The sequence below is a fragment of the Nycticebus coucang genome, chromosome 16, assembly GCF_027406575.1.
Source record: "Nycticebus coucang isolate mNycCou1 chromosome 16, mNycCou1.pri, whole genome shotgun sequence".
In the NCBI taxonomy this organism is placed as follows: Eukaryota; Metazoa; Chordata; class Mammalia; order Primates; family Lorisidae; genus Nycticebus; species Nycticebus coucang.
Window position 1 is genome coordinate 3,387,649 of NC_069795.1, and position 14,215 is coordinate 3,401,863.

Here is a 14,215-nt window from a genome sequence, read left to right on the forward strand (position 1 = left end):
AATCATCAGCCACTCTCCCCTCACTTGCTGGATAATTATCTCTGTTCCCTCTGTTTGCTGCTTTACCCTGGAGTCACACCTAGTCGTCCACATAGAATGTCACCTGTTTGGAGCCTGGGGAGACTTTGAGATGCCTTACAGGTCCTGCATTTGAGTGACAGACCCACCCAGACAGAGAAACTGGCTCCTCTGGCCTGGGACCCCCACCCAGGGTCCTGCACTGTGGTACCTGACCCGCTGTGCAGCCGCCCCCGCCCTGAGACCAGCCATTCTGCAGACCCTGGTTATCTTACCTTCGGCCTGCCAGACTGTCCTTAGAAACCCTGTCTCCCCAGTTCTCAGGGAGGCCGATTTGAGAAATTGCTCCCATGTCCCCACTGGGGCTCTTCGGAATAAACTTTCTCTGTGGTGAACTTCCTATATCTGGACACTGGTGTCCTCTGGGCAGCAGGCTGATGAATCTGGCTGGGCAGCAACACTAGGACGGAGCCTCTATATCAGTGTTTTTCAATCTTTTTTTTTTTTTTTTGAGGCAGAGCCTCAAGCTGTGGCCCTGGGTAGAGTGCCATGGTATCACAGCTCATAGCAACCTACAACTCCTGGGCTCAAGTGATTCTCATGTCTCTGCCTCCCAAGTAGCTGGGACTATAGGCACCTCCCACAATGCCTGGCTATTTTTTGGTTGCAGCCGTCACTGATGTTTGGTGGGCTCTGGCTGGATTCAAACCTGCCAGCTCAGGTGTATGTGGCTGGCGCCTTAGCTGCTTGAGCCACAGACGCTGAGCCTCAATCTTCTTTTTTTTTTTGGCCGGGGCTGGGTTTGAACCCACCACCTCCGGCATATGGGACCGGCGCCCTACTCCTTGAGCCACAGGCGCCGCCCAATCTTCTTTTTTTTTTTTTTAGACAGAGTCTCACTTTGTCACCCTTGGTAGAGTGTCATGGCGTCAGCACTCACAGCAACCTCAAACTCTTGGGCTCAAGTGATTCTCTTGCCTCAGCCTTCCAAGCAGCTGGGACTATAGGGACCTGCCACAATGCCCAGCTATTTTTGGGGGTACATTTGTCATTGTTGTTTAGCAGGCCCAGACCAGGCTCTGGCTCAGGCTGGTCTTGAACTCGTGAGCTCAGGCAATCCACCTGCCTTGGGCTCCTAGAGTATTAGGATTACGAGTGCGAGCCTGGCTCCACATGTGTTTTAGGTGACAGTTCAGTGTGCACATGGAAATGTCTAGGGTGAATTTAAAATATGTAAGGAGGCAGCTTTAGGCTTCTTTTAACAAAGAAAATAAAGAAAAATATAGATAAACCAATAAATGAAACACCCTCGGCATCTTCTGAGGCAAACAGCCCCCCGATGGTTTCCTCGTGAAGAGGCCCCTGGAGAGGGTTCCTGCCATGTTGAGGGGCAAGGGGCAGGGCAAGCTTGGCCCCCACTGGAAACCAACGTGGGGGACCTCAGTGTCTTCCGTGTCCCCCTGCTCAGGAGCCACCTGCATGGGCTGTTCTCTGGACTCCTCCCCTTCTGGTGCCCACTTGGGATGGGCCAATGGGAGGCACCTGCCAGAAGTCAGAGGCCTGGAGGAGAGTGAGGGCAGGGACTTGTGCTGGGCTCACACAGGCACAGCGGCCCTCTGCCCATGCCATGCACCACCCTAGCAACCTGGGTTCTGGGTGTTCCGTGGGCCAGGAGTTATTGCCAGACCCAGGGACACTGCAACACCCCGTAGCCACAGCTTGGGCCCAGTGCATGACTGAAGTGTCCTCAGATGGCCAGGGTTGTGTGTGCATTCAGAATCCTACTGGACCCCAGGGGACCCATGGGAATGAGGGGAGGTAATGGTCTGGAGCAGGGGTCCTCAAACTACGGCCCGCAGGCCACATGAGGCGATGTGATTATATTTGTTCCCGTGTTATTTTTTTACTTCAAAATAAGATATGTGCAGTGTGCATAGGAATTTGTTCATAGTTTTTTTTGTTTGTTTGTTTGTTTTTTAACTATAGTCTGGCCCTCCAACGGTCTGAGGGACAGTGAATTGGCCCCCTGTTTAAAAAGTTTGAGGACGCCTGATCTGGATTGCCAGCTGCGGTCACCTGCCCAGCACTGACGGTTGTCATAGAGATGCCCCATGAAAAGGGCCACGCCAGTGAAGGTTGCCTAGGCAGAGGCCACAGAGCCACCAAGCGGGCCACCCATGCTGGGGACATCAATCATGAGGAATGAGTAGGCCTGAGTCTACAAAGTCTACAAATCTCCTGGTGAACAGGAGTAACAGCAGCGCTGGAGAGAAGCTAGGTGTCTCCCCGTGTCCTGGCCTCACTCAGGCCCCACCTCACCACTGAGGTTATCACATGACAAGCCAGCATTGACCCAAGATGCCGATGGTGCTCCCAGGTACCAGGGTAGTGCCGGCATCACTCCGCTGCACTGAGCAGAGTTTCTTGCCACAGCAGGTCTGCCTGTCCTGAGCTGCCAAAAGAGCACGTTCTCAGCACTGCCCACGAGGAGCGTCACCCAGCCTGGGCTCCCGGAAACAGTTGCCTGAAGAAATTCCACATGTATTTTAGGTGACAGTTCAATGTGCACATGGAAATCTTTAGGCTGAATTTAAAACATGTAAGGAGGCAGTTTTAGACCTATTTTAACAAACAAAATAAAGAAAAATATAAACAAATCAATAAATGAAAATACCCTCAGTGTCTTCTGAGGCAAACAGCCCCCACGGGGGCTTAGGCAAGTCTCACCTGTCAGGGGGCTGTGAAGACCCCCGCCCTCATTCACGCTTTCTCTGGGTTCTACTAGCAAGGGGCCCCCAGAGTCTGAAAGCATTTTGACTTGGCCGGCAAGAAGGAGTAAACCAAGCAGTGGAGGCGGAGCCTGCTGGAGAAGAGGAAGTCAGGCAGCAGCGGGGTTTAACAGAGAAGTTCAGTTCTTTAAAGCAGACAGAATGCGCCCAAGAGGAAGGTGTGGTCTCCTCCTCGCCAATGAGGAAGGGCGCCTTACAAATGTTTCCCTGGTTATTGCTCCATATTTTGTTGCAGCAATTGTCTGATTTCTTTTCTGAATGTATTTATCTTCATTCGTTTTTTACGAGGTTTTTGTTTCTAGTCCTTGTCTTGAACATTGTTATTGTTATTAAATTTAAAGCCTTTTTAATTTTGTGAAGGCAAAAAGTGGAAACCAAATAAACACATGTAGATGTATAGAGAAAATAAAAAACAAAAAATACTTTCCCTTGTGTTTATTCTCCAATTCCTACCTTCTTCTCCTCTACTTCTAATGTTTATGCATTTCTTTTTCTTTCTTGTTTTTTAATTTTTAAAAAGTTTTGTAGAGACACAGTCTCACTTTATTGCCCTGGGTAGAGTGTTGTAGCATCACAGCTCACAGCAACCTCCAACTCTTGGGCTTAGGTGATTCTCTTGCCTTAGCCTCCCAAGTAGCTGGGACTATAGGCACCTGACACAATGCCAGGCTTTTTTTTTCAGTTTTGGCGAGGGTCGGGCTTGAACCCGCCACCCCTCGTATATGGGGCTGGCACCCTTACTCCTTGAGCCACAGGCGCCGCCTTTGCCCAGCTATTTTTTGTTGCAGTTTGGCCGGGGCTGGGTTCCAACCCACCACCCTCGTTATATGGGGCCGGCACCCTACTGACTGAGCCACAGGCACCACTCTTTTTTTATTTCTATTTCTTTTTTTTTTGTAGAGACAGAGTCTCACTTTATGGCCCTCGGTAGAGTGCCGTGGCCTCACACAGCTCACAGCAACCTCCAACTCCTGGGCTTAAGCGATTCTCTTGCCTCAGCCTCCTGAGTAGCTGAGACTACAGGCGCCCGGCTATTTTTTTGTTGCAGTTTGGCCGGGGCCGGGTTTGAACCCACCACCCTCGGTATGTGGGGCCGGTGCCTTACCGACTGAGCCACAGGCGCCGCCCTTATTTCTATTTTTTATTGAGACAGAGTTTCATCATGTCACTCTTGGTAGAGTGCTGTCACGTCACAGCTCACAGCAACCTCCAACTCTTGGGCTTAAGCGATTCTCTTGTCTCAGCCTCCCAAGTAGCTCAGACTACTGGGGCCCGCCACAACGCCCGGCTATTTTTTATTGCAGTTTGGCCGGGGCTGGATTCGAACCCGCCCTCTGTATATGGGACCAGCGCTCTACCCACTGAGCCACAGGCACCGCCCCCTTTCTCTGCCTGTCCCTGACATCACCATGCGCTCCTTCTCACAGCTCTGGGAGACTCCTGGAAGGTGTCTGTGTTTACGGGTGACAGGGCCACAGCCGGGCCTTCCCCCTTTGTCTTGTGAACAGTCAGGGAGACCATTGAGACATAAATGTGCTCAGCTGAGACCTCCTTGGACTGCAGACACCCCGCACCAGAATCACCCTCTGGAGCCTCATCTGGTCTGCCCTATCTGAGGCCATCACCCGGTCAACACTTGGATTTTCTATTTTGAGGCTTCTCCCAGAATCTTGCAGTGGCCTGAATACAGCCTAGTCTCCTTACTCCTTTGGTTTTGTCTTTGAGAGCCCCGCCCTAGGCCTTCTAAGTCAGGAGCCTCATTTCAGCTGGGCAGTTCCTATGTTCAGCCCAGTTTGAGCTGCACTGCCCTGGGGGCTAGGATTATCAAGGGACATCACAAGGCCACACAGGGAGCCTCAGACACACATGTTCTGTGTGAGCAGGTGGGGGCACCATGGCACGCTGGCTGGCTATCAGCTCTTAGAATTGCAGTTCTGTTCTCACAGGCCACTCTGATGTGCCATAGGAGAAATAGACCTTGTAAATAGAAAGATTTAAATAAACCGATAATAGGAATTTTGAGGCTGATACATTTTAACGTGCTCGGACCCAGCCTTCCCATCCCACCTTTGCTGGGTTGCCAGCATCGCCCTGCTGACAGTGATCTCCTCACTGGGAAATCACAACAACTCTACCAACGGCCAGAATTCTTTGGCACAAAATTCTCTGAGTCAGAGCCTAATGCTGTTAGCAAGGGAGGAGCAGCTGCATAGGCCACACATCTGTGGGTCATTTGAAAATTTTATGATGAATAAAAATTCCCCATGACACAGACTTGTACATCACACATCAACTAATACCCCCACAGCTGCACCGCCAACAGTTCTTTTTGTTATATTTTCTTCTAATGACACTCTAACAATAAATTCAAAATCCAAAACTTTGAATATCCAGTAACACATCATAACATTTTCTATTCTTGTCACATCCTTAATAATAAAAACAATAAATATAAAATACACTGAAAGGAGAAAAGAGAAGTGGAAACCCCCAGAATGTTACAAGTTGGGAAGAGAATTATGTGTTTCAGATTAAATCATCCAAAGATGTACGGAGAACACCCAGAGATGCTGAAAAATAAACCTTAAAGTACTCTAAGCGCCATGGCTTCTCTTAGGACGCGTCCTGCGTGTGGGTCATGTGAGCTCGTAACTAGGTATCTGGCCACACAAGCAGGATCTTTTAAGGACCCAGTGGCACGAGAAAAGGGGAAGAAGGGCGGGAACCAAAAGTCTGAGGAAAGACGAGGGCTGGTTTAGGTTTGCGCTGGCGACAGTGCCCGGGGGGAGGAGCTTTCAGATCCCAGGGCTATGGATGCCTTCTCTCCTTTCTTTCTTTTCTTTTCTTTTTTTTTTTTTTTTTGTGTGTGTGTGTAGAGACAGAGTCTCACTGCACTGCCCTCGGGTAGAGTGCCGTGGCGTCACACGGCTCACAGCAACTTCTAACTCCTGGGCTTACGCGATTCTCTTGCCTCAGCCTCCCGAGCAGCTGGGACTACAGGCGCCCGCCACAACGCCCGGCCATTTTTTGGTTGCAGTTTGGCCGGGGCTGGGTTTGAACCCGCCACCCTCGGCATATGGGGCCGGCACCTTACTCACTGAGCCACAGGCGCCGCCCCTTTCTTTTCTTTTCTTCACAAACCTCAAGGTTTAAAAGTTGTCTTCTGGGCAGCGCCTGTGGCTCAGTCGGTAAGGCGCCGGCCCCATATACCGAGGGTGGCGGGTTCAAACCCGGCCCCATATACCGAGGGTGGCGGGTTCAAACCCGGCCCCAGCTGAACTGCAACCAAAAAATAGCCGGGCGTTGTGGCGGGCACCTGTAGTCCCAGCTACTCGGGAGGCTGAGGCAGGAGAATTGCTTAAGCCCAGGAGTTGGAGGTTGCTGTGAGCTGTGTGAGGCCACGGCACTCTACCGAGGGCTATAAAGTGAGACTCTGTCTCTACAAAAAAAAAAATAAATAAATAAAAGTTGTCTTCTGAGGCCGGGCGCGGTGGCTCACACTTGTAATCCCAGCATTCTGGAAGGCCAAGTTGGAAGGATCACCTGAGATCAGGTGTCTGAGACCAGCCTGAGCAGGAGTGAGACCCTGTCTCTCCAAAAAACAGGAAGACTAGTCAGGCACTGTGGCCAGCACTGCCCCAGCCACTCAGGAGGCTGAGGCAGGAGGACCCCTTGAGCCCAGGGGTTGGAGATTGCTGTGAGCTATGATGCCATGAATGAAACTCTAGCCTGCGCAACAGAGAGAGATTCTGTCTCAAAAAAAAAAAAAAAAGTCTTCAGGAAAGTAGTTTTTGGTGGCACAAAGCTTTGCCTATAGCTTTAGAACATCTTTTCTAGAATTTCTCCCTCATTGTCACAGCAGTGCTTTCCACGTGTTTTGGAGAAGACAATGTTTTATTTGGCCTGTGTCTGGTTGGCGCAGGGCTGAGGATAATATATTTTAAGCTCTATATTTACAAATAAAACCCCAGGCAAGGGTTCTGATGAACTAAAAACATCAAAACACGCTTGTGTCTGAGCCTGAGCAAGACCCCCATCTCTACTAAAAATAGAAAAACTGGCTGAACGTGGTGGTGGGCACCACTCAGGAGGCTGAGGCAAGAGGATCACTCAAGCCCAAGAATTTGAGGTTGCTGTGAGGGTGACAGGGTGACAGAGTGAGACTGTTTAAAAAAAAAAAAAAAGACATGGTTGTGTATCTGCGCTCTCATCTGTTTGGATTTCATAAGGTTTCTTTTTTTTTTTTAAGAGACAGAATCTCACTTTATCACCCTCGGTAGAGTGCCATGGCATCACACAGCTCACAGCAACCTCCAACTCCTGGGCTTAAGCGATTCTCTTGCCTCAGCCTCCCGAGTAGCTGGGACTACAGGTGCCCGCCACAACGCCCAGCTATTTTTTGGTTGCAGTTCAGCCGGGGCCGGGTTTGAACCCACCACCCTCGGTATATGGGGCCAGCGCCTTACCTACTGAGCCACAGGAGCCGCCCGGATTTCATAAGGTTTCAAAGCCAGTGTTTAAAAGAGGGGAAAAAAATAAGACTACTGGGTGCCCATGCAGGGCGGGACCTCGGCCTTGTAGCCTTGGTCTCCCTTTATAGACTGGGCTGGCCCCACAGGGCAGAAAGTGGCCAGCTTCCTGGGCTCTGGGGATCCAGCTGGCCAGGCCTTGGCTAACTAGGAAAATGCAAAGAAGCTGCCCTTTTGTAAGCCACTTTCTTTCCTGAGTTTGTGAGACGCTGGTTGCCTATTTGAGTTCTCAGACTAGGAACAGCTGTCCCTGGCTATGCTCCGTCCCCAGATCTGGTCTGCTTGCTATACTCCCTGTGAGGTCCAGGACTCAGTAGGCAGAGACAGCAGGAGACATTTTCAGCCTCTTCCAGTAGGAAGACTTGCTTGGCAAACAGCCAAGGGCCCCGTTTTCATGGCTGCCTCCTGGTCCAGCGCAGTAGCTGAGGGGATGTTTGGTTTCCCATTTCACCCCCAACACTGTTTAGGTTAATACCTACTTTGTAAGTGGGAAAATCCTGTCTAAATGAAAATTTTTTGCTTTTTTTTTTTTTTTTGAGACAGGGTCTTGCTCTGTTGCCCTGGGTAGAGTGCAGTGGTGTCATCATAACTCAGTATAACCTCCAACTCCTGGGCTCAAGAAATCCTCCTGCCTCAGCCTCCCAAGTGGCTGAGACTACAGATGCCACCATTCCTGGCTAGTTTTTCTAGTTTCTGTAGAGAGGGAGGTATCACTTTGCTCAGGCCAGTCTCGAACTCTTGACTTCAAGTGATCCTCCCACTTGGTTGTTCAGAGTGCTGGGATTACAGATATGAGCCTGCCTAAAAGGTATTTATTTATTTATTTTTTGCAGTTTTTGGCCGGGGCTGGGTTTGAAACCGCCACCTCTAGCATAAGGGGCCGGTGCCTTACTCCATTGAGCCACAGGCGCTGCCCCCCTCCCTTTTTTTTTTTGGTAGAGACAGAGTCTTACTTTATCACCCTCGGTAGAGTGCTGTGGCATCACAGCTCACAGCAACCTCCAACTCCTGGGCTTGGGCAATTCTCTTGCCTTAGCCTCCCAAGTAGCTGGGACTACAGGTGTCCACCACAACACCCGGCTATTTTTTTGTTGCAGTTTTGCCAGGCCCGGGTTTGAACCTGCCACCCTCGGTATATGGGGCCAGCGCCCTATCCACTGAGCCACAGGCACCACCACCTAAAAGGTATTTTAATAGCTGCAGAGCAACAGTCTCCAAAGGGACACAAAGGCCTTGGGGGCCCAGCCCAGGTCCTTTGGAGGGCTGTCTTTGCAGATCTTCAACCTCCCTGCCCGAGTGTGCTCTTTCCAGCTTGTGTTTCCAAGAAGCCCTGGGTCTCTGGCAGAAGCAAGCCGGGTAGAGGTGGATGTGGTTGCAGTGGTTCTCAACCTGTGAGTCCCAATCCACAGGAACTGTATTAAAGGGCTGAGGCATTAGGAAGGGTCATTTGGACTGGCTGGGGCCAGGCTGACTGGGGCTATTGTAGGCCTGGGGCTAATTGCTAATGGAGACCTTGCAGGTGAGTTGTTCTGGTTGTTTGGAGGATTGATTAATGTCCCTGGGACTTTTGATGTACACACATAGATACAAGTTATGGGAACATATTGTGGAAACAGTAGAGTAAAGGGAACCCTTTGTGGGAATGTAAATTAGTGCAGCCATTGAGGAAAACACGAAGAATTCAAAACATTAAAATTAGAACTAGCGAGGCGGCGCCTGTGGCTCAGTGAGTAGGGTGCTGGCCCCATATACCAAGGGTGGCAGGTTCAAACCTGGCCCCTGCCAACTGCAACAAAAAAATAGCCGTGCGTTGTGGTGGACGCCCGTAGTCCCAGCTACTGGAGAGGCTGAGGCTACAGAATCGCTTAAGCCCAAGAGCTGGAGGTTGCTGTGAACTGTGACGCCACAGCATTCTACCCAGGGTGATAAAGTGAGACTCTATCTCTAAAAAAGAGAAAAAAAAAATTAGAATTAGCGTATGAACCAGGAATCCCTGATCGGGTATATATCCAAAGGAATTGAAATTGGTATGTCAGAGGGATACCTGTGTCCCGTTTCATTGCAGCACCACCCCCCACAGCCAAGACGTGGAATCAGCCCGTGTGTCCACCAGTGGTGAATGCACAAAGACAATGGCATCTAGGGTCGCGATGGGACAGCAGGAAGCCTTAAAAAAGAAGGAAATCTTGGGCAGCGCCTGTGGCTCAAAGGAGTAGGGCACTGGCCCCATATGCTGGAGGTGGTGGGTTCAAACCCAGCCCCAGCCAAAAACTGCAAAAAATAAAAAAAACAAAAACTTTAAAAAAAAAAAAAAAGAAGGAAATCTTGTCATTTGTATCAACATGCGTGAGCCTGAAGGATGTTATGGTAAGTGAAATACCCGGGCAGACCCTGCGTGATCTTGCTTGCATATGGAGCCTAAAGAGTTAAACTCACAGGGGTGGGGGTGGGGATCCCAGAGCCCGGGGACGGGGCAGGGGGTGATGTTGGGCAAAGGGTACACAATTTCAGTGAGACAGAGAACTATTGGACAACATGGTGACTATATTAATAACAATGAGCTGTATTCTTGAAAATTGCTGAGGGAAGGCCGGGAGCGGGGACTCACGCCTGTAATCCTAGCCCTCTGGGAGGCCAAGGCAAGTGGATTGCCTGAGCTCAGGAATCGGAGATCAGCTTGAGCAAGAGCAAGAGCAGGATCCTGTCTCTAAAACTAGCCGGGTGCTGTGGCAGGCATCTGTGGTCCCAGCTACTCGGGAGGCTGAAGCAAGAGAATCGCTTAAGCCCAACAGTTTGAGGTTGCTGTGAACTGTGATGCCAACGCACCCTACTGAGGGTGACAAAGTGAGACTCTGTCTTAAAAAAAAAAAAAAAAAGAAAGAAAAAAGAAAATTGCTAAGAGAGTAGATTTTAAGTGTTATCATCCCCCCAAAAATAAGTACATGAGGTAATATTGTTTAATTAGCTCAATTAGCGATCCCACAATGTATATGTATTTTAAAACCACCTGATAAATATAATTGCTATTTGTCAATTTACAATTAACTTTAAAATTTAATGGAGAAGAAGAAATTGAGAAAAATGAAGAAATCGCTCAACTTCAGATAAGTGTTTTTTTTTTTTTTTTTCAGGAGAAACTTGTTCCAAACAAATCCTGCTAAGATTAGGAGATAGACTGTAGGAACCATCAGCACTCAGTCTCCCTTCACGCCGCGTTTCCACTGGACAGTACTGACTGATTCGCTCTGGCAGATGAGCTCGCAGCGTCCTTTCCCTCCTCCAGACTCTTGGTCTGTATTGTTCCTACTTTGTTAGGGTTTATAATGTTTCTTCCTGTCTTAATTCTGCCTTAATTCTTGGCTCCCATCCTTTCACAGCAGGCCTCAATTCTTGAGTTTTTAATGAGTTCACATGTTGATTGGCTGGATTGATTGTCCAGTTTTTCTCTTATGAAGGCCTTGCACAGGCAATGTAGTCTCTGAATAAAGGCGGTTAGGTCGGGTGCAGTGGCTCACACCCGTGACCCCAACACTCTGGGAGGCCAAGGCAAGTGGATCGCTTGAGCTTACAGGTTCAAGATTAGCTTGAGCAAGAGTGAGATCCCATCTCTACTAAAAATAGAAAGACTGAGGCAGGGTGGCGCCTGTGGCTCAGTGAGTAGGGCGCCGGCCCCATATACCGAGGGTGGCGGGTTCAAACCCAGCCCCGGCTGAACTGCAACCAAATTAAAAAAAAAAAAAATAGCCGGGTGTTGTGGTGGGCACCTGTTGTCCCAGCTGCTCTGGAGGCTGAGGCAGGAGAATCGCAGAAGCCCAAGAGCTGGAGGTTGCTGTGAGTCCTGTGACATCATGGCACTCTACCAAGGGCGGTAAAGTGAGACCCTGTCTCTACAAAAAAAAAAAAAAAGAAGAAGAAAGAAAAACTGAGGCAAGAGGATGGCTTGAGCCCAAAGAGTTGGAGATTGCTGTGAGCTATGACGCTGTAGAACTCTACCCAGGTGACAGCTTGAGACTCTGTCCCCCCCCCAAAAAAAAATGAAGAGCGGCGCCTGTGGCTCAGCGGGTAAGGCGCCGGCCCCATATACCAAGAGTAGCGGGTTTGAACCCAGCCCCGGCCAAACTGCAACTAAAAAAATAGCTGGGTGTTGTGGTGGGCGCCTGTGGTCCCAGCGACTCGGGAGGCAGAGACAGGAGAATTGCCTCAGCCCAGGACTTGGAGGTTACTGTGAGCTGTGATGCCAAAGCACTCAACCGAGGGCGACAAAGTGAGCCTCTGTCTCTAAAAAAAAAAAGTGAATAAAGGCTTGTAGAAGGTGTATATAGAGGATAGAAAAGTGATGACAACAAAGGCTAAATGACCACTGAGTAGGAAGGAAATAAAGAAGTGTGTAGACACACTACAGGAACATTTTCTTTTTTTTTTTTGAGACAGAGCCTCAAGCTGTCATTCTGGGTAGAGTGCAGTGGCATCACAGCTCACAGCAACCTCCAACTCCTGGGCTGAAGGGATTCTCCTGCCCTCACCTCCCAGGTAGCTGGGACTACAGGTGTCCACCATAATGCCCAGCTATTTTTTGGTTGCAGCCGTCATTGTTTGGCGGGCCAGGGCTGGATTCGAACCCGCCAGCTCAGGTGTATGTGGCAGGCGCCGAGCCAGAACATTTTCTTAAAATGAAAGATTGTATCAAAGAATTGAAAGAGCAAATGAAATAATATTTAGGGACACACAGCTTTATTAGCAAAGCAACTTGCTTTTTATGCCTCCGAGGCTGGAGAAAACGTACTCATCACACCAATAGTAGGGTAAGTTATCAGATTAACCAACATGAAACTGGATGCAACCTAAGGCGGCAGAGGTGGGAGGGGCGCCGTGTTCATGGACTCTTGGAATGGTGTAAACTGTGCCGTCTTTCACGGGGTGGTTTGGCTGTGATCTCAGAAGCTCTGAGTTACCTGGGCGCCAGCTGAGGTGCCAACCCTGAGCTCAGCAGCCTGACACCCCTTGCTTGGGGGAATTGCTGTGTCCTCTGCCTCAAGCTTTTTCTTTCCCTATTCCATTCTCCGCATCATTAGCCTGATTATTATTTCTTTTCATTATAGATGTTTCCAAACAAAGAGTATTATGAACCCCCATGTGCACATTACCAATGTCAACAATTATCAATATTTTGCATTCTCTCTCCCACTCTGCAGCTGCATCCTCACACTTGTGTGTACATGCGTGTCCATAGTTTTTCAAATTATGGTTTAGTTTTCATTTTATGTTTATTTATTTATTTTATTTATTTTTTTGAGACAGAGTCTCAAGCTGTCTCCCTGGGTAGAGTGATGTGGCGTCGTAGCTCACAGCAACCTGAAACTCTTGGGCTTAAGCGATTCTCTTGCCTCAGCCTCCTCAGGCTTTACAGAAAGCCTGCCCTCCAGCTTTAACAGAACAAAACAATCTGTTGTGGGGACGACAGGTGCCCGCCGCAACCCCTGGTTATTTTGTTGTTGTGGCAGTTGTCAATGTTGTTCAGCAGGCTTGGGCTGGGTTTAACCCGCCAGCCTCGGTGTATGTGGCCGGCACCCTACTCACTGAGCTATGGGTGTGGAGCCACTTTTTCTGGTTTTAGTAGAGATGAGGGCTCACTGTCTCCAGCTGGTCTCAAACTCCTCAATTGAGGCAATCCGCCCACCTCGGCCTCCCAGAGTGCTGGGATTACAGGCGTGAGCCACCGCTCCTGGCCAGAAAACCTTTTCTGATAAATATCCACCTTCATTTCTTCCCCAGCAGCTCTTGGCTCCCACTTTGCTCACCCGGCCACATCACTCGTGAATTCCTTCCCTGTGCCTCCTGCCTTCCTCATCTTTGAAGCTATGACCTACGGCATTTAAGATAACCTTTAACACAGGTTTAGTCGAGTGAGAATTACTGCAGAAGGAACCCTGCTTTAGCTTTTGTTCATTTTCTGTACCCCAGTGTTTCAGATCCCTTCTAGAATAAAGGCAAAGGGGGAGGGGAGGAGAATCAGGGAGAGAAGTCGGGACTGAGGGAGCAAGCTCCTAACATAGCCGCTGGCTTCAGCCTTATTTATCTCTGGCTAGCCCTTTTATTGTTAAAATTCCCCATTGTGGCCTAAGGTGGAAGTTGATAAACTATGGCCCACAGACAAACCATGCTCGATGTCCCCTTTTATGTTACATTTTGAAAGTATTGTTTAAAAAAGACTGTGTCGCAGAGATTTTATGCAGTCTGCAAAGCCACATACTTACTGTCTAGCCCTTTACAGAAAGCCTGCCGGCCAGCTTTGACAGAACAAACCCATCTTGTGTAACTCCGAGCTCAGGCATCTTCCCTGCAGGGTGTAGTAAAGTCTGCGTTGAGTTCATTTTACAAAATTTTGATTGTTTACTATGACGAGGTTTGGGACCACAGTCAGATACCCTTGGGTGGTGAGCTGTTAGCCAATGAGCACATCCCAGGGTTTTGAATGCAAGTTGATACTGGCAGGAAAATATAAGCTCTTAAAACACAAACCAGGCACTGGGAAGCAGAATTAGAGGCGCCCCCATCATCTGCTGCATGTCAGTTACCAGCCAGCTGCCGGGACGTTTGGGCAAGAGTCTGTGATTAGCAAGGGCTGGATCTGACTTACAGCCAGCTCCTCCAGTGCAAGGGCAATTGTACCAGGTGCAAGAGAGCTAGTGTCCAGAAAGGCACCAAGGTTCAGGCGACAGGAAAAATATATAAGGAGGTAAAATAATTATTTAACTCAGATTAAACTGGTTTAAAACTCTAGGAGAAATAAAAGCAGGAGCAGTGTTCACATTCTGTGATTCAGCCAGTCCATGTGTGGAAATGCATCTAACAGTCACATACCATTGGGGGTCAGGGACA